This window comes from Coenobita brevimanus, chromosome 47, assembly GCF_032717465.1.
Source record: "Coenobita brevimanus isolate Jiangsu-jjx chromosome 47, ASM3271746v2, whole genome shotgun sequence".
Classification (NCBI taxonomy): Eukaryota; Metazoa; Arthropoda; class Malacostraca; order Decapoda; family Coenobitidae; genus Coenobita; species Coenobita brevimanus.
In genome coordinates, this window is record NC_137000.1 from 17,410,928 (window position 1) to 17,430,486 (window position 19,559).

The following is a 19,559-nucleotide window of genomic DNA, read 5'->3' on the forward strand; positions in this document are numbered from 1 at the left end:
AACAACAACCAGTTTATCGAAGCGTATCAAAATGGTTTATCGTGCCAAATGCTTTAGTTGCATTTTAAACATAAAGATAAACCTGGGAGTCACTGCTGGTATAGTTATCAATTATGCTTTTTATTGTACACACATACTGTATCTTCGTGCTGTCATCCTTTATATAGCTGAACTGATTGTGAGCAAATATCATAAAATCATTCCGTCTGTGATGCAGGACTCTTCCCATGATCTTTGATATAATTGCTGCAATTGCTGTCGGTCTGTAGTTTAAAGGAAACAACAGGATCCATGACCCTATTCTTCAATGGTGAAACAGTTATAGCATCAAGTACTGGACTAGGAATTGAGTGGTGGAAAGTGTGGGTATTTACAAAAACACAGTCATATTGCTAAGGTGGGTAGTATGTATTTATAATTTTCTAAGGGAAGCCTATCTATACCAAGAGCTTCACTACAAGAGAGGTCTTTCAAGATAATCTTAATTTCGAGTAACCCAGTACTCTTGTAGTGCCGCAGTGCATTAATCATCAATTTCATTCTCAGAGATTTCTCACTGCCCTTATCTTTGGCACAGTTCAAGGTGACTGAGTAATACTGGCCCTATGCTGTCTCCTCCACCCCCAAAGCACGCAGTGAGAGTTAAGGTTCATGGCTTTCATACCTCTCCAGAGCTCATATGAGTTACCGCCCGCCAGCCTGGTAGCCAGCTAATATGCCCTTAACTGTCAGTCATGAGCTCTCACCTTCTGGGACATATTTCGGACCTGGTAATAAAGCGCAACATATCCCCAGCCAGAGACCCATAACACGGACTTCCATGTGAACGTTGGGCTATGAACTCCTCATTCACTGTGCAGTGAGCGTTGTGCTCAAGGTCACTCCACACGGGCACCTGATGCAATTTTTTCCTCGCCGTGTCAAATACCTATCGGCCTTGGCAATCACTTCATTTATATTAACAATAAGATCCTGATGCCTCACTTCACTACAAAAATGGTTAAAGCAACACTTGCAGGCTTGGTCATGAAATTTGTTGGGCAGTTTGCATGCTATTCCTCGGTCAGTTATGCTGAGGTATGTAATGTGAAACGGACAATCACCCTTTCTGATAAAATTTCCATTGTCCTCATCTGTCGTTCTTGACGGTTGTTATTGTGATGTTGGGTGCCCCCCCACCTCTCTCTCTCTCTCTCTCTCTCTCTTACAGTATCTATCTACCTATCTTCTATCTATCTATATATATCTATATCTATATTTATCTATCTGTCTATCTATATATATCTATATCTATATCTATCTATCTACAGTATATATATATATTCCTTGCTCTCATGTATGTATGGGTGAAAGTGCTAGACCTCTCTGTATATTCCCGTTTCCCCTCAGTATCCGGGTTATGCGGTAGTGAGAGAAGACGTTTGATAGGGGTTTACTGAGGGTAGAGATAGTACAAGATAAGAAGTGCGTGCTGCCTCCCCTTTGGCCTTTGCTAATCTGCATATCACACTTACTTCTGTCATGAAGAACCAAATGCGACTTCCATGACTTCTCTCTGATGCGGACGAAATTGAATTATCCTACAGTCTTTCCTATTTAATAATGGTTATTATACTGTATTACACTTAATCCCTTCACTCAGAGTAGTCTTCGGTTTTCATTTTCCTCGCTAATGCCAAAAGACTGTTTACTCTATTGGAGGCGGCTCTAAATATAAGGGATGGTTAAAATGTTAGAGGTCAAACATGTTTGTCGACTTGGTGGTCACCTGCAAAATTACGTAAAGTCATAACAAGATTGATTTTAAGAGATTAAAACTGTTAAGCTCATGTTTGTGTAAGGCAATATAAACACACAGTCAAAGAGGATATATTATTTCACCACAAGTACATAAATTATTGATGCAAACTGACTAAATACACAGTGACTAAAGGTCAAGCTAGCTTACATAGAATTTGGTTAACTTTCGAACCTCGAACTTTCGTCAACCGTCCCCTTGTCGAAGAACCACAAAATGAATGGGTAGGAAAAATAACAAGGAAAAACGGAATGCCCAAATGTACGAGAATCATTACTACAATCCCCAGTGAATGTGGAAACCATCTCTCACTCATTCACAAATTCGCCCTCTGATTAAATTTTTTTTCACACTTTGTATCCTATACTGGCCAGACAGAAGTTAACACGTTTTTTCTTCAAATTATCTGTGGTTGATTCAGACCAGGTAAGATGGCTGAAGTGAGACAATATAGGTTAAATAAATAATAACAACATTAGGCTCCAAATTAGTTAACATTTTATAGGAATTCCTTCGTTAAGGCACAAGTCATTTTACTATGTCGATTAGTAATAATTTGGGGGAAGGACAGATTAGGTCCCAAGTATCGCTAACTGAGTAGGTTTGGTTCCGAAAAATAATATCTCGAAATGGTTAGGTTAAGTTGGTTAAAATGAAGAAAGAGTTGGTTGTGAGAGAATGTGATATAACTGGTGAATTAAACTGAAGTGTAGTCTCAAGAAGATGTTACCTGGAGCCACCTGCAAGCATTGCTCTGCTTGATAAGACTCGCCTTCAGGATAAGGTAGGTTGGATTTGGTGAGGGTTTTTAAGTTTGTGTTACTATACATCAAATGAAATACTAACTGAATCTAACTGCGGCCGTGACTCACGATAATGACACCCGCCTTAAGGTTATGTTATAGTGGGTATGTGTTTAGTAAATTCAACTGAACTCCCTGCATGATGTTTACTGAAGCCAATTGCGAGCCTCGCTCTCCGTGATGAGACCCGCGCTGAGAGCCTTGTTCACGAAGTCGGTGACGGTCAGGGTGACCACTTTGGAACGGCTGCGTGTCTGGGCTGATGGAGGGACACAAACATTTGTCAGGTGATCACAGTGTTGTCACAGAATAAGTCAGGTTTTTCAGTGTTGTCACCATGTTTTGGTGCTTCAGTATTTTCACAAAATGTATCAGGTGTTTGTTACACTGTTGTTATTGGTTAAAACCTCAACCTCCCATTACTCCCTCCTTTACTTGTTTGGCAAAACGAGTAGTGGAATTATCTTCGACATTTACGATTATACTGTAATTATATGACAATGCATAGTACACTATTACAACACAGTAAGTTGTTACTCAGTTATTTGAACAGTCAATGTATCTCACAATCAGAACCTCAACCACCACCATCGCATGCACAAACCCAAGTAACATAGCCTAAGCCACTTCCACAACCATTACCACCACATTACCACCAACACAACCACTACCACCACCACAAGCACTAATCCCTCCAGTGCTATCACCACCTCCATTGGAATAAAGCCGTCGCAATCATCGCAGCCATTACCACTACCACCAACATCACAACCTTCTCTCACTATTACTATCGCCATCACAACCTACCTGAGCCAGTGATGGAGGTCCAGCCAGGGCAGGTGACCGTACCGCGGTAGTAAAGCTGCCAGCGCCTGATCCTCGGCCTCACCCGGTAGGTGCAGGCGTGGTCCAGGATCTGTATATCACCCCTGCGCCACAGTCTGACCACACCAAACCAAATATTGGGGATTAGTAACTTATTCCGTCGTTTCCTGCCAGATGGCCAGAAGAGTTTTTTTTTTTTTTTTTTCTGTCTCAACCTAATTTTAGTATTAATGGATTAAGATAGTGTTTTCCTTTATAGCAGTGAGCCATTAGCTTATAACTGTAAATGATAAATTTGTGAAACAAATGATTACGTCATCGTTTGTTTACATCTGCAGTGGCAGACAAGTCTTGTTCCCAAGAACTCTTTTTTTTCTACTTACATTAATTTTTACAGTGAAATATCTCTCGAATTTAATCTCTCCATTTTTTTACAGGCATTATAAAATTGTATTTTCATATGTTGTGACTTTTCAGGTGATAATATATTTGTTTGTGTATTGCATGGCTGCGTTGTGACATCATTGTTGTTATATATCAGATTATAGTATAGTTTTATATCTTCTTTCCAGGTAACTTTTAGCTTTCCATTTTCTGTAACAGTTTATTGATAAACCCTCTGCAGGCACAGTACATTACTAACCAGTAATGTAGCTATTTTGTACAGTTTTAACAGCAACAAACCCCCACCAGCGAAACCTTCACCTGTAAGTACTACTTAAATTGCAATTGTTTTGCTAGTAGATTTGGTAAATGTAACTGGTTCTTGTTTCAATATCTCGTCCAGGTGCTAATCAGTAATATTTGATTTTTTTTCCTTCTGTAAGTCTTCACAGTAAATTTCAGAATGCCGCAGAACATTCTTTGTCTAGCCTGCTCCGGTAGTTTCACTGGATCTTTTTACATGGACCGCCTCTTCGTTTACATGATGTGCAAACTACGTCAAAGCACGGCCGGAGAAGCTGATGTGATGGAGGAGTTCACTGCAAGTAACGTAGGACACACAGTGGAGGAAAATGCCACTGCTCGACCAATTGCTGTTCAGGTTGATCATCCTCTTCCCGCTGTAATTACTTCTCCCCCCACCTTACACAATGAGTTCCAGACAGTGCTGAATGGAGCAGGGTTTGCGAGAAAAAGAAACATCATTTCAGTAACCACATACAATAAATATCAGATTCTTGCGGAAGCCGAGGAAGAGCCCCATGAGGCATGGCTTGTGGGGGACTCCATCATCCGTGGTCGGTTGGTGAAATTCTGGGGCAGGGCTCCCTCTAAACGAAAGCACCTTGTTATTAATTATTCACGCAGGTACTAATTATCATCAGAGGAGCTGATGGAGAAGTACAGTAAGATGATTCGATGCTACGAGGATAAAACTAACAAAATTTTAATTTCAGGTATTCTCTCAAGGATTGATGCAAGGAATGCCTTCTCCAGCAAAGCATTTAGTGTAAATAACAAGATCAAGTCACTTTGCTTGTAGGAAGGTGTTGAATTCATCAACGTGTGGAACCAGTTTTACAAGCAGCGAACACTGTTTGTGAATGATGGACTACACTTCAATGCCGCTGGCTCTTCCTGTCTTGATTGTTTGCATAGTGATGCAGTAAGTTTTTTCTGGAGAAAAAGCAAGCATCATGGGAGGCGAACGTTGATATCATACGATCTGATAAATCAATTCCCACATCAGAAAGGTAAACAAATTAAGCTCCTCTAGCAAGTGCGAGTAGTCTGCGTAATAAATTTTCTGATTTAGAGGCCCTTGTATTTACTGAAGATTATGAGGTAATTGGTATAACAGAGCTGTGGCTAAATACTGAGCAAAGAGACTTTCTAGTGGGGTTTAATTTACGAGGATATATTTTCGTTTGTGAAAGGAAGAATGGATCAGGGGGCAGAATGTTGTAATATATTAAATCAGGATTTCATCCAGTCGTGATTACCAAGACATGCATTGAAAACATTGAGACTATTTTATATTCAGCTTAGAAACGAATCTTGTCATAAAATCACACTTGGCTTAATTTATTTTCCACCTGGTCAGCCACTCAACATTGATAAGGAAATATGCCATCAAACTGTCGAAATCTCTTGTATGCTAAGCACTGTAATATTTGGTGATTTTAATTTACCAGTTCTGAAATGAGGAGCCCTATACTCGCACACAGGGTCAGACCTACATACAAACTTGTAGGAAAGTGATCCGACACGTGGAGCTAACATCCTAGATCTTGTCTTAGCCACACCAGAAAATTTAGTGAGTAACATTATTGTTGGAGAAGAATTTAGTACAAGTGACCATCGCATAGTTACATTTAATATTAAATTCATTGAAGACAATGTCAGGACTAGTTGCGAGGACGTGCATGACTATAAGAGGGCAGATTTGAATAAATTAAAAGCAATTGTATGTAATAGTGACTGGCGTCACACTGTCGAATCATTAGATATCAATGATGCATGGAAATTTTTAACAAACTATCAACAATGCTGTTAGGTATTCCAAAGCGCAACAGAATGCCTGCCAAAAATTCTGAACTCAAATGGTGGAACCCGTATATTAAACATTGTCCAGCAGCAAAAAATCATGCATATATAAATAAGAGTCAAAGTAATAAAAACAAATACGATACTCTTCGATGGAAAACGAAAACATTAATTAAATGCAGTTAGAAAAACCTTGAGGCACATACTGCCAGTATCAGCAAATCATATCCCAAAGAATTTTTCAGTTACATAAAAAGCAAAAAGGTAATAACTCTAACAATCGGTCCCTTAATCTCAGATAACGAAGAGCTCACTGATGACTTAACTAAGATGGCAGAATTTCTTAATACTTTCTTCACGTTTGTATTTACGACAGAAGATATACATACGATTCCTGCAGTAGCCCCCAGTTTCTACATATGTGGGCAACATAATCAATGATATTACAATTAGTGATCGTAACTTACCACTTGCAGTTAGCAAATTAAAAGAGAATAAAATACCAAGACCGCACAAAATATTGCCACATGTATTAAAGGAAATGCAGAATGAAATATAATAGCCTTTATCTGAACATTTTAACTTATCACGAAAGAGCAGTAAGGTGCCACATGCATGGAAGCTTGCAAACCTAACCCCAATATTCAAAATAGGCAACATAGCACAACCAGAAAACTACTGCCCAATTAGTTTAACATCAGTGGTTTGCAAGTTGCTCGAAACTATTATCAGAGACCAGTTTGTGAAGCACTTAGAAACAATCTCATCAAAGATTCGCAACATGGTTTTCAGAATAATAGCTCTTGCCTCATGAATCTGTTGGACTTTTTCGACGAATATTGAACACGCACAATGAGACTAAATCTGTTGATGTTGTCTTCCTCGATTTTCAGAAGGCTCTTGACGAAGTCCCACACAAAAGACTTCTTCAGAAGCTATAGGCACATGGTTTCAACGACAGTGTGCTCAGGTGGGTAGAAGACTGGCTCACCGGACGAAAGCAAAAAGTTGTAATAAATGGAGAAGAGTCAAACAGGATAAGCGTTACAAGCAGAGAGCCTCAAGGTTTAGTGTTAGGTCCTAATCCTTTTTAAAAAATATACATAAATGATATTGATGATGAATTATGTTGTAAGATTTCAAAATTTGCTGATGTTACTAAAATAGGATACAGCGCTGCAGAGGCAGGTATTTCAGAGATTTTGATCAGCTGTTTAACTGGGAACAAACATGGCAAATGGATTTCAGTATTAATATGTGTAAAGTGCTAAACACTGGCATTAAAAATGTAAGAGCTAGTTATAATATGAATAGATTCCAACTTGATAGGGTAAACCATAAAAAAGACTTAGAGTTGTAAAAACAAATTATTTAAAACCAAGCAAACAATGTACAGAAGCTGTTAAAAAAGCCAATAAATTGATTGGATTCATAGGTAGGGCATTTGAATATAAATCCGATATTATCGTCCTCATTTTGTGTAATTCCTTAGTACGCCCGCATTTCGAGTATTGCGTTCAATTTTGTTCACTATTATAAATGGGATTTGGAGAAACTTGAACGAGTACGTTGAAGGGTGACAAAGATGATACCTAGATAGCCTAGATTGAGAAATAAACCATACAAGGAACCTTTAAAAACCCTGAATCTCTTTACCCAAAATTTAACGGAGGTTACGAGGAGATTTAATTCATGTATTCAAAGTATTCAAAGGACACGATAATATTGTCACCGATAAATATTTCACAGTTGATTGCTCAAACTATTCTAGGGGTAATGGGCATAAAACTATTGGCAAATGATTTCAGTCACATGAAGCTAAGCATTTTTTATTGAATAGTTATAAATATATGGAACAAATTGCACTCAAATGTCGTAAACTGTGACACACTACTAACCTTGAAAAATCGCTTGGATAAGTAGGCCTATCTGTCATCTGACCTCCAGCTAAGTATGTTCACTCAATAACATATTTCTGTGGTTTATTATTATTATTATTATTATTATTTATTTTTTTTTTTTTTTTCACAGCCAGGAAGATTCAACTGCTGAACAACATCGATAAATATTGCTGAATTAATGTTACTCTCCTTTTCAGGAAGATAGTGTAGAATAAATTTCCTTGACAGTTTTTCTATGCTGCATGGTGGTCCTTCTCACTATTGCCTGCCGGCTTCGCCTGCAGGGTTTGATGGGGAGGGGGGAGCCTTTTTGGTTTACTATCCTTGTCTCTTAGCTGATAGATTGTTTTTGTTAGTTATAACCTTCCCTATACCAAACAGCCACGAAAGGACCAACAGGTCTTTTGCTGTTTACTTTCCTTTGTACGTCGTCGCTGGATTACTAGTCAGCAATTTGGTGGTATGTGATGGCGAACATAGTCCACTCACTTGATGTAGTGTTGCATGCTTCTTCCGTCATATTTACTATTCTTTTTCTCTGTCTGCCCTCTTCTCCTCCTATTTCTCCCATCTTTGCTGTCACCTTTTATGACACTTCTTTCCTTTTCAGGTGTCTTTACATTCATTGACAAGCCTAATGATTTCCTGTAAGCCAGGAAACCATTTGCAATGCTGGGTGGAAACCATATAACCAACCCATACGTGTTCCTAGCGTGGCAACAAATGGGATGGTGGAGGGCTGGTGCCCCTCCCGGTATGATGGCGTCTGGCAAATATAGATAGATAGATAGATAGAATATTAGATAATTGGCGATAGAACACACACACACACACACACACACACACACACACACACACACACACACACACACTACATACATAAATGAAGACATGCTAAGAAAGATAATAACAACATTCATCAGACCAACCCTGGAATATGCATCAGTAGTCTGGAGTCCTCATCTCAAAAAACACATAGATAAGATTGAAAAAGTTCAAAGGGCCGCTACAAGATGGGTACCAAGCTTAAGGGATCTAAGCTATGAAGAAAGAGTAAATGAACTGAATCTACCAACACTACAGGAGAGAAGGAAAAGAAGTGACGTGATTATGCTATATAAATGCATATCAGGGAAGGAGAAAATAGACATAAATGATTACTTAACGTATGGGGAAGCATCAGCAAGAGGACACTGCAAAAAACTGCATAAAAAGAGAGGTGATAAAGACGTAAGGAAATTTAGTTTCCCAAATAGAGCAATTGATCAGTGGAATGCACTACCGAATGAAATAGTGTGTGCCAAAACAATTAACAACTTTAAGGATATGTACGATAAATATGGTTTAAGACACGGGACAATACGAGCTTGACTGATTCCTGTAAAGATACAATTAGGTAAGAACAATTAGGTAAGAAAACACACACACACACACACACATACCATGTCCCGTCAGGTGCACAGGGACTCGGACTGTTACCTAGGCCCGACATTTATTCTGGAGACCAGTCGCTTGACAGTGAGCGCCATATTGAATTTTATCAAAAGTAATTCTTTTACAATCAATCTAAAACTTAAATCACAGTCAGTAGCATTTTATGGCCTGCTAACTATCATAGCTGTCATCACAAAATTTGATTCATTTAATTTCTATAACATATATTGGTTCTTACTTCACCATACAGTATGTAAGACAATGCATAAATGTATACAGATCACAGTGCAAGAAGGTACTCATATAGGTGTACGTCAACGGTAGCCGAATTGGTAGAGAGGTGGCCTGCAGTCCTGATGAACCCAGGTGCGAATCCCGACTGCGGCAGGGAACGGTTTTAAGAATCTGAATTTCAATTAAAGCAGAATTTACTGATCTACCAGACGACCCAAGGACATGTAAATTACCCCCGTTGATACGAATACAACAGTCCTGTGTAAGACAGCCCAAGCATGTAGAGGTGTACGATATGTAGGAGGACTACTGGGCCTTGGGAGCAGGCTGCGAAGCCTATGCCCAGAGTCGAGCATATATATATATATATATATATATATATATATATATATATATATATATATATATATATATATATATATATATATATATATATATATATATATATATATATATATATATATCAGTATGGACAGTGGGTGTTAGCGTCGAAGTCATGACATGTGAAGGTGTATGGTATGTAGAAAGACCACTGAACCTTTGGGAAGCGGAAGTGAAGCCTATGCCAGTCACACACACACACACACACACACATATATATATATATATATATATATATATATATATATATATATATATATATATATATATATATATATATATATATATGTGTGTGTGTGTGTGTGTGTGTGTGTGTGTGTGTGAGTCGGACACACACACACACACACACACCTATCTATCTGTATATATATCTATATCTATATATCTATATCTATCTATCTATCTATATACATATGAGCCCAAATACGAATTCTACTCGTAATGATGTTATGGGCGTTCCAGTTAGATTGTCGTCTATTAATGGTCCAACCGCACTGCCTCATGTGCTTACGGGTAGTGTGCCACCGAAGGTGAGTAAGCACTGTCTCGGCGAATCAGAGACTGGTACATTAAACAAATATTAATCCATGAAAATCTACACGTTCAACGTAAAGTACGATGCCTTGCAGAAGATTACAATCTTGATATCTCCGTTGCTGTGTCATATAAAGTTTGTTGGGTTATTTTAAGTCTGAGATCCACAGGAAAGAGGAAAATTTAACTCAGCTCCAAGACAGTAACCACCTATTTTACTTCAGGGGAAGGCAGAATGAAAGAGTTAGTCGTGCTGAATGTCTAATTAATAGATATCTTGCATTAAACATCGTTAAACTCAACACTGTGTCTGACAGAACAACATGGATTGTAATTACTATGCAAAGATACGCCCTGAAAGTAACGCATTTATATGTACCCACTTCTCAAGGAACAGATGAAGAAACAGAAACATTCTATGATGACATCTCCCAGATTATGAAAGAAGTAAAGACCAGATATACTATCTCATGGGAGACTTCAATGCAAAAGTCAGCAAATCGAAAAATGGAGAAGCAAATATGGGAAATTCTGGAGTAGGAGATAGGAACGACAGAGGTGATAAGGTGGTAAATTTTTCTGAAATGTATAACATGAGAGTAAATGAACACATTCGTCCACAAAAGAACAGAGAGAAAATGGGCCTTGAGAAACCCGAATGGAAAACCAAAGTGTGAAATCGACTACATTACAGGATAGCAGATAAGAACAACACGATCACTAATGGCAGTTATCAAAATAATAAATGTAGGAAGTGACCAGAGAGTGGTGAGTTGCACAGCTAGAATCAGTTTCAGAAGTGCAAGAAGCTGATTAAAAATAAAACTAGAATGGCATCCAGAAGAGCGCATACCTCCGCCAAGGCCCAACATGCAGTTGGAAAAATCTACTCCCCTATAAAAGCATATTTAAATCTGCTAGATCCGGAATTTAACATGGATCCGCGCCAAACTGTACACATTCGTAGATACCAACATCCTAAATATGCCTGATTTTTTCCATCAAGATCCATGCAATATTCACTGAAAAATTTACGAAAATGTCGAACAACGCCCTATCTCACAATTGTAAAGAAAGTGAAGATAAAAAATCCTGGATCCGCACCTTTATCCGGATCAGCACCAAAATTTAATGGAGTCTATTCTGTGCCAAGGCCCATTCTTCTGCTAAGTTTCGTGGAAATCAGTCCAGTAGTTTTTGTGTAATCTTGCTCACTAACCAACAAACAAACAAACGAACAGGGATGAATACATAACCTCCTTGGCGGAGGTAAATATATTACAACAAAAAATAATCGAAAACAAAGCTGCCTCCCAGTTAGAGATAAAGAAAAGAATTCAGACTATGAGTTATAACGAGTGTGACATTGATGTGTTGAATGACTGACAAGCAAAAGTGTTAGGGAAGTCAGTGGAGGTAGAAAATCTAATACAACCAAAGCCACCAGTCATTTAAATATGACCCTCCAGTTCATGAAAAGAAAAGTGATGAAAGTAAAAACAAAGAAAGATGCAACAGAAAGAGGAAAAATAAACTAGAGGGGCACTCGGTGGAACGCATCTCTCAGACAAGGGCAACGTATTTCCAAATCACTCCTCATAATGGGTTAGGTTTTTTCATCATTGATCATGGTTCTGCAAAATGTGTTTTCCGGATTCAGAATCTTTACAACGATCCGGATCAGTCCCAAAAGTTAATCGACTGGAGGGGCACTCAGTGGAGTGCATTTCTCTGACACGGGTAAAGTAATTTCCAAACCACGCATCATGACGGGTTTGGGTTTTTCATCTTTGATTAGGGTTTTGCAAAAAGTGTTTTCTGGATCCAGAGTCTTTAATACGATCCGAATCGGTCCCAAAAGTTAATAGATTGTCCTCTGGGACATGGGCTATCTACCCACCAAATTTGGTCCAGATCTCTCCTTTAGTTTTTGAGTAATCCTGCTAACACACACACAAACAAACAAACAAACAGGGATGAATACATACTCTCCTTGTCGGAGACAAAAATATCCAGTCATCTCTTGGGGATCAAATATTCTCTTAATCAAGGATGTGAATCCGTCGGGGAGTTGTAACCACTACACCACAAAGGGAGTGCTCTCTAAAGTGAATTGATTGTTCCCTGGGACGTGGGCTATCGACCCACCAAATTTGGTTCAAATCAGTCATGTAGTTTTTGTGTAATTTTGTTAACAAACATACAAACAAACTGGGGTGAAAACATACTCTCCGTGTCGGAGAGAACAAACAAACAAACAGGGATGAAAACATGCTTTATTTGTTGGAGAGAATAAACTTAACAAGAGAGAGAGAGAGAGAGAGAAACATGGTTCATATCAGACTACCAAAACAAGAAAAAGTCTGAAACAGGTCAGAAGCAAAATGGCGCTAGGGAAAGCAACAAGTTATATAACTGAAAGACAAAAGTAGTGGGCATTAAATGCAAAAAGATGGTGAAGAGAGTTGAAGAATTTTACAAAGAACTGTATGCATCAAAGACAATATTACCAATAGCTAACATTTCAGATGATACAAGTGATGTGAAATACCAGAAGTATGCTTACACCAGATGATGTAAACCTTCCTTTAAAAGTGTGAAGAGAGATAAAGCCTCAAGAGAAAAATGGAATGGTATCAATTTTACTGTCAGATGAAGGTGTAGAAGTTAAAAACCGCTTCGTCCACAGTCTTATTCAATATATAATGAAGAAATTTTGCAAAACACGGTGTAATGCGATAGTTAATGTGCTTTACAAGAAAAGCGACTTAAAAGCTCTTAGTAAATATCGACCTATTAGATTATTATCAGTTATTTACAAACTCTTCACTAAAGTCTTTACGAACAGAATAACAACAGATTTGGAAGAAAACCAGTCTCAGGAACAGGCAGGATACTGAAGGGGGAATTCGACTTCTGATCACCTACACACAATGAATGAGGTAACTGAGAAAACTACGGAATATACTATGCCAGTGTAAACGTTTAGGCTTTACTGATTATGAAAAAGCTTTCGACTCAGTGGGGCACATAGCAATTATAAATTCTTTGCGGAAACAGGGAGTAAACTAGAGCACTATAAAGTTGCTCGAAAGCATACAAAGAGGGAACCGCAATAATTTGGATACATAAAGACTCAGAAATAATTATGATTTAGACAGGTGTCTGTGTATGAGATACAGTTTCACCAAAATTATCTACAGCATAATTTGAATGCATTCTCAGATGGCTAGAACTGGAGACAAAGGAGCATACACAGATGGAGAAAACTTGAACCATTTATGATCTTAGAAAGAGCAGAGACTGCAAGAAATGGTAAATGACCTAAACAGAGAAGTCTCAGAGTTGGGCTAAAGATGAACCGAGTAATGTTAGGCCAAATACACGAAAGAGCGTCAGCAACATAAACGAAGATATTCTTGAAGAAGTTGGGGAGTACAATTTCTTGGGGCAAACACTAAAATTAAAAAGAAACCATGATATCGAATTAAAACACGCATTACAACTGGATGGAAAACTTTCGGTAAACATAGAGTCATCATGAAGAGTAGCTTAGCAATATGTGTGAACCGTAAAGTATATAACGAATGTATGAAAACAACTATAACGCATGGTTGAGACTTAGAAAATCAACTAATCTGATCTGGAAGAGCAATGGAAAGGTCAATGTTGGAAATATCTTTGAGAGATAAGAAGAGATCAACTTAGGTGAGAGAGAGCAGACTAAAGTCAAAGATACTTTCTGATGTAAAACACACACACACACACACACACACACACACACACACACACACACACACACATACAGAAATGGAGGTGGGTAGATCATGTAGCATGAATAAGAGATAACTGATGGAGCAAGAGACTGACTGGCTGGACTGCAAAAGATTGCAAGCGTAGCAGAAAAAGGCCAGACAGGAAGTGGAGAGAGGAGATGGAGAAAACTGCAGGCAAACCTGGCAGGAATCAGCTCAGTCAAGAAATTTGTGGAGAAGGCTGGGGGAGGCCTTTGTTCGGCAGTGGACTTGCACTGACTGATGACAAGGATGATCATGGTGATGGTGTGTGTGTGTGTGTGTGTGTGTGTGTGTGTGTGTGTTTGTGTGTGTTCAGGTGAGGTATGCAAGTCAGCCTAGAGAAAATGGAGTCTGAAGGTTTGATGAGAGGAGGGGTTGCAAGAGTATTGTCCGAGAGTATGCCAGATGTCTAACGAGATAACCCCTGCAGGAATTTTCCCTTGGACGTCAGGATTGTATAGGTTAGCTACTTCAGCCGTATGGTCCAGTGGCACAGGAAGGTGCTTGTGGCAAAACGGATGACTAACTTCTGTTTCAGAAATCTTGGCCGAAAACACTGGAAGGGTAAAGGCAGATTTCAGTCAGAGTCTGGACTCACAAACGAGTCTGGATCGAATGTTGCTCTTGACACTGAAGTGTCCAGCGGTTGACCAAACAGATATGAACAAGACTGGTGGTTTTGTCCCTAAGTGCTCCGAGATGAGCCAGTCTCTGACATCAAGCAGAGTGTATGAACGAAATATAGCCCAAAAATTTGACATTCTCTTGGTTACCCCAAATATAGCCGGTTGTTACAACAATCCCAAAGTGGGATCCAGGTTAGGAAATGCTAGTGAGATGTTTATGGATGAACTGGCCCTGTCTCGGTCCCTAGGTGATCTGGTTGTGCCCGTGCTGGTTCATCAATGTCACAGGATGAGGTAGAATCAGTTGAGCTGCCGTCCTCTGAGTCAGGAGAATTGAAATCAGGGCTCCTGTCGACGTGGGCGACCTGAGACCACGTCGGCTATTCTTTTCTCGTCTGTGGTCTCCCACAAGCCCCAGAGCTGATGGACAAGATGGGATCGTCTTGTGCTGAAACTTCACCGTCACAATCTGACTGCTGGACACTGATTTGAAGCCTGTTCACTGGACAGATCATGTATATGATATGTAGTTGCCAATCGCCAGTTTTGCACTGTTATATACAATCGTGTTACAAAATGCAATCCAAATGAATTGAATATATATATATATATATATATATATATATATATATATATATATATATATATATATATATATATATATATATATATATATATCAGTGATCAGAAGGGATATGTCGGACCTTGTCACTGCTTTGATACTCGCAGAACCTGTTAGTAAATCACTTTGAAGAATCGGAACTAAGTCACAATACACACTAAATCATACACTGGCTCTACCAAGAATGCTGTATTTAAACCTGTGACCATGTTACAGGGCAGAATAAATACTCGGCCAAGCCTCACCTAACATAATGCAAGTAATATAAGGATGACATTGGCTGTATGTTAAGTCTGGTGATGAGTCCCTTTAACAGTGAAAATAAAATGTGAACCTAATTTATCTTCAGCCCAACTCATATCTGAATGAAATGCTGAGAACTTGGGCCCCGAGCTGTCGACGCAAAACATCGCTCGGTATGCCTCCGCCAGGCCTTTACACGGACTCGCCATACAACCTCCATTACCATGTTACATCATCAGTTTATCGTCCCTTCATATTATATCACTGACAGAAGTTCAGTCGAAATCCGTCCAGGGGCTCAGAAGATATCGTGCCTACAAGGATAAGCTCCATACAACCTCCAGTATCTTGCAGACATAATCAGTTCATCATCCCTTCATACTTTGACCGTACACTTACGAAACTTGATTCCCTTCATAATCCTGGTCTGCATTTAGCCATAAGTGCCTTTCTGTCAACCCTAGTCACGAGCCTTTGCGTCGAGTCGGCCGTTACCCCCCTCTCCTCTCGTCGTTCTCTCCTTACAGTTAAGTCATATGCACATCTGAGACAGTTTCCTTCTAACAAATTGCTCCGCCCCCCTCCCTCTCCCCGTCATTCTTTTCAGTCAGCCTCTCATCTCCTTCCTTTCTCCCTCCGTGGCCGTGCTCTTCTCCAGTCTATTAGCTTCACATTTCCACTCAATCTTCCCTGTCGTCCTTTTTCTTTCCCTTCTTGGCTTTTACCTATTCCAGTGGTCTGTTCCTTTCTCCCTTGCTCTGGTTCTCTTCTTTCTCCTGTCGCAATCCGTTCACTTTTTCTTAGACACATGTCTTCTCACTCTTTTGCTGTTGTCTCCTCGAGTCTTCTTTTTCCATATCCCTTCCTTCTTTTGCGGGTGTTCTCACAATGTAACTTTATGCTATTCTTTTCGCTCTGAAGTCTATGTTTCGTTCCTCTTCCTCCTCTTTTGTTATCTTCTCCGGCTTTCACAGTGCGCTGTCCCCTCTACGGGCCTCTTCTTCCACTCATTCCCTTGTCACTCAAATTCAAGAGTGGCTCTTCCGTTTTTCTGTGAGCAAGAAGTCGATTCATTTTTGCTGGGTCCCTGGTCATGTCGGCATTGCCGGTAATGAATGTGCAGACTCGCTGGCTCGTTCTGCTGCTCGGTCTCTCACGTCTTCTCCTCAACCCATTTCTGCTCCTGATTATCTTTCTATTCTTACTTGCCTCTTCCGTGACCAATGGCAAACTTCCTGAGACTCCGAGGTCACCAACAAGCTTTGTCTCGTTAAACCTTCTGTTCTTCCTTGGTCTATTTACTCTAACCCCAATCGTCGATGGGAGACTGTCATTGCTCGTCTTCGCTTGGGTCACACCCGCCTCACTCACAGTCACTTAACTAGTGGTGACCCCAGCCACTTTGTTGACGCCTTAACTGCTCCCTGCCTATTCGACATCTTTTTCTCGACTGCCTCTTCCTACTCCACGTCCGTCGCTCTGCTTTTCCCTTCCTCTCATTATTACCCCCTCTCGTTGCTTACTGATTTCTTTGGTAACTCTCTTAAGTTTTTTATTTCTAATATTATTGTTTTTCTTTCTGCTCTGCGTATTTTGGATCTAATTTAATTGTCCATCCTTCTTTTGCTACCTTAGTGCCATATAGCCTAGGTTTGGTGCTTGCTTATCTCACTATTCATTCATTCATTCATCCCTTCATACTGAATCATTGACAGTAGTTTGGTTGAAATCCGTCAAGGGGTTCAGGAAATATCGCGCCCACAAGGGTAAACTATATCAAACCCATATGATCTTTACCTTTGACCGTGTAAATTTGCTAACCTAATCAGTTCATCGTCCCTTCATACTGTATCACTGACAGAAGTTTGGTGGAAAACGGAAGACGGCCTCGGGAGATATCGTGCCCATAACAGTGTCATGGACACATTGACCCACTCACGCACGGATGGACTGACTAATCACTTAATCCCTCCTTCACCACAGGTAGGCGGAGACATAATGAAATAAAACCTTACCCAATGATTTTGGGGACAAGGGCGGCCACGAGATCCTTCCAATCTTGAGCGTGTGCCTGGGGTGCCAGGCTGGCCCCGAGCAGGGCCACCACCAGCAGGGCCACCAACACAGACTTCTTCATGATGTGGGATAAATTAAGTACAGTTGTAAGAGAGCCAATAAGTTCTTCACTCTCCACCGGCACCAGGTCTTCTGATGCTCCCTACTGTCCGGCTCCTCATTTATACCCACCACCCATCATTGTTCATAAATGGCAGTTGGACATTTTTTTGGAATTACAGAAAGCATAACTGACGTGACAAAGCAGGGAAATACCATAGAGAAGTTAAGCGTTATTGTATGGCGTGATGACGTAATGGAGCCAATGAATGCAGTTCTGCGCGACGGCATTTCTTTCCTACTTCGTTTTTCCCGCTTTGATATTCGTTCACTTCTCACCTGTGTTCTGGGTAGGCTACTTGGAAGAGCACTAGGAAAAGTATGAGTGAAGGTGATATAACTGATGAATATATACATATATGGAAGACAGAGAGAGAGAGAGAGAGAGAGAGAGAGAGAGAGAGAGAGAGAGAGAATACTTTTAACCAGGGCTCTCAGTTTTAAGGAAATTTCCTTAGATTGAGCAACCTGAAGTTATATGAAGAAATTTTTAAGGATACGGGGATTTTAAAGAAAATCTGAAGAAATTTGATGGAATTTACTTGAAATATCTGAGGATTTTTAACGATTTTTCGAGAAAAGCAGAGTAGGCGGTGGCTGAATCGGTAGAGAGGCGGCCTACAGTCCTGATGGACCCAGGTTTGAATCCCGGCTGGGGCAGGGAACAGTTTAAGGATTTGAATTAAAAAAAAAAAAACAGACTTTCCTGATCTGCCAGAAGACCCGCCAACATGTCGTAAAAATACCCCCGCTAATACCAATACACCAGTCCTGTATGAGACAGCCCTAGCATGTATTCAATATGGACGGTGGGTGTTAGCGCGGAAGTGGTGACATGAGGAGGTGTAGGAGGACTACTGGGCCCTGGGACAGGCTCCTGCCCTTTGCACAGAGTCGGACACACACACACACAAACAAAAAAGAAGCTAACAATTAACTGTCAGGGGGAGGCTATACGCTGTCTTTGAGTTTTTTTTTTTGTTTTTTTTGTTTTGGTTGTATCGCTACCACGCGTTGGCGAAAAAAAAGATAATTCATTAAAAATTATTTACAATTAAAATTTATAAGTTTGGTTATTATGCATTTGGAATTTTTTATTTGATTGTGAGTTATGGCAGTTATCGAATTGGACGATATGCAGTATTTTGTACAGCATGTATTAACTGCAAAGCTTATGAATGTGTGGTCATTGTATTTTATTTTATTTCTGCAAGTAAAAGTGATGTTAGTATGTCTTTGTTTAAGAATTTTGGCCTGCTCAATAATTTTATACGTTCGAGTTACTGTCTGAGGAAATATGATCAAATTTAGAGAAATTTTTACAGCTTTCCAAGGAAATTCCGCGAACAATAACTGAGAGCCCTGCTTTTAACGAACATTTTCCAGTCCGTTTGAAGCTGGCTGGCTAAAGGCTGGTAAGATATACTAAAGATGTGAAGAGGTACACTGTGACAGCAAGTCTGAGTTGCATCAGGTGACAAGATAATTTAGGATGACTGGTAAACAGAGTAAGAGAAAATTATTAGTGAAATAAGTGGAATGGTCTAGGAACGAAAAAGGATCAGGAGGGGATGCAACAGGAGAGTGAGAGAGGGCTATGATGGTAGAAAAGTATGATGCAGTTTTGGGAAAAGAAATGACTGTGAATCAGAAACGAAGGAACGAGTGACAGGAGGAAAAGCAGAGGTAGGGTAAG

At 39.8% G+C, this 19,559-nt stretch overlaps 1 pseudogene across 1 annotated transcript; it reads right to left on the reverse strand.

Annotated features, from left to right (window-relative positions):
- Positions 1-2,740: 2,740 nt before the first annotated feature.
- Positions 2,741-17,825, reverse strand: LOC145398948 (anti-lipopolysaccharide factor pseudogene; annotated as a pseudogene). Its single transcript, XR_013897219.1, has 3 exons — positions 17,704-17,825; positions 3,409-3,542; positions 2,741-2,860 (listed from the first exon to the last, which is right to left on the reverse strand). The product of XR_013897219.1 is annotated as an anti-lipopolysaccharide factor pseudogene (transcript).
- Between the last annotated feature and the right edge of the window lie 1,734 nt (positions 17,826-19,559).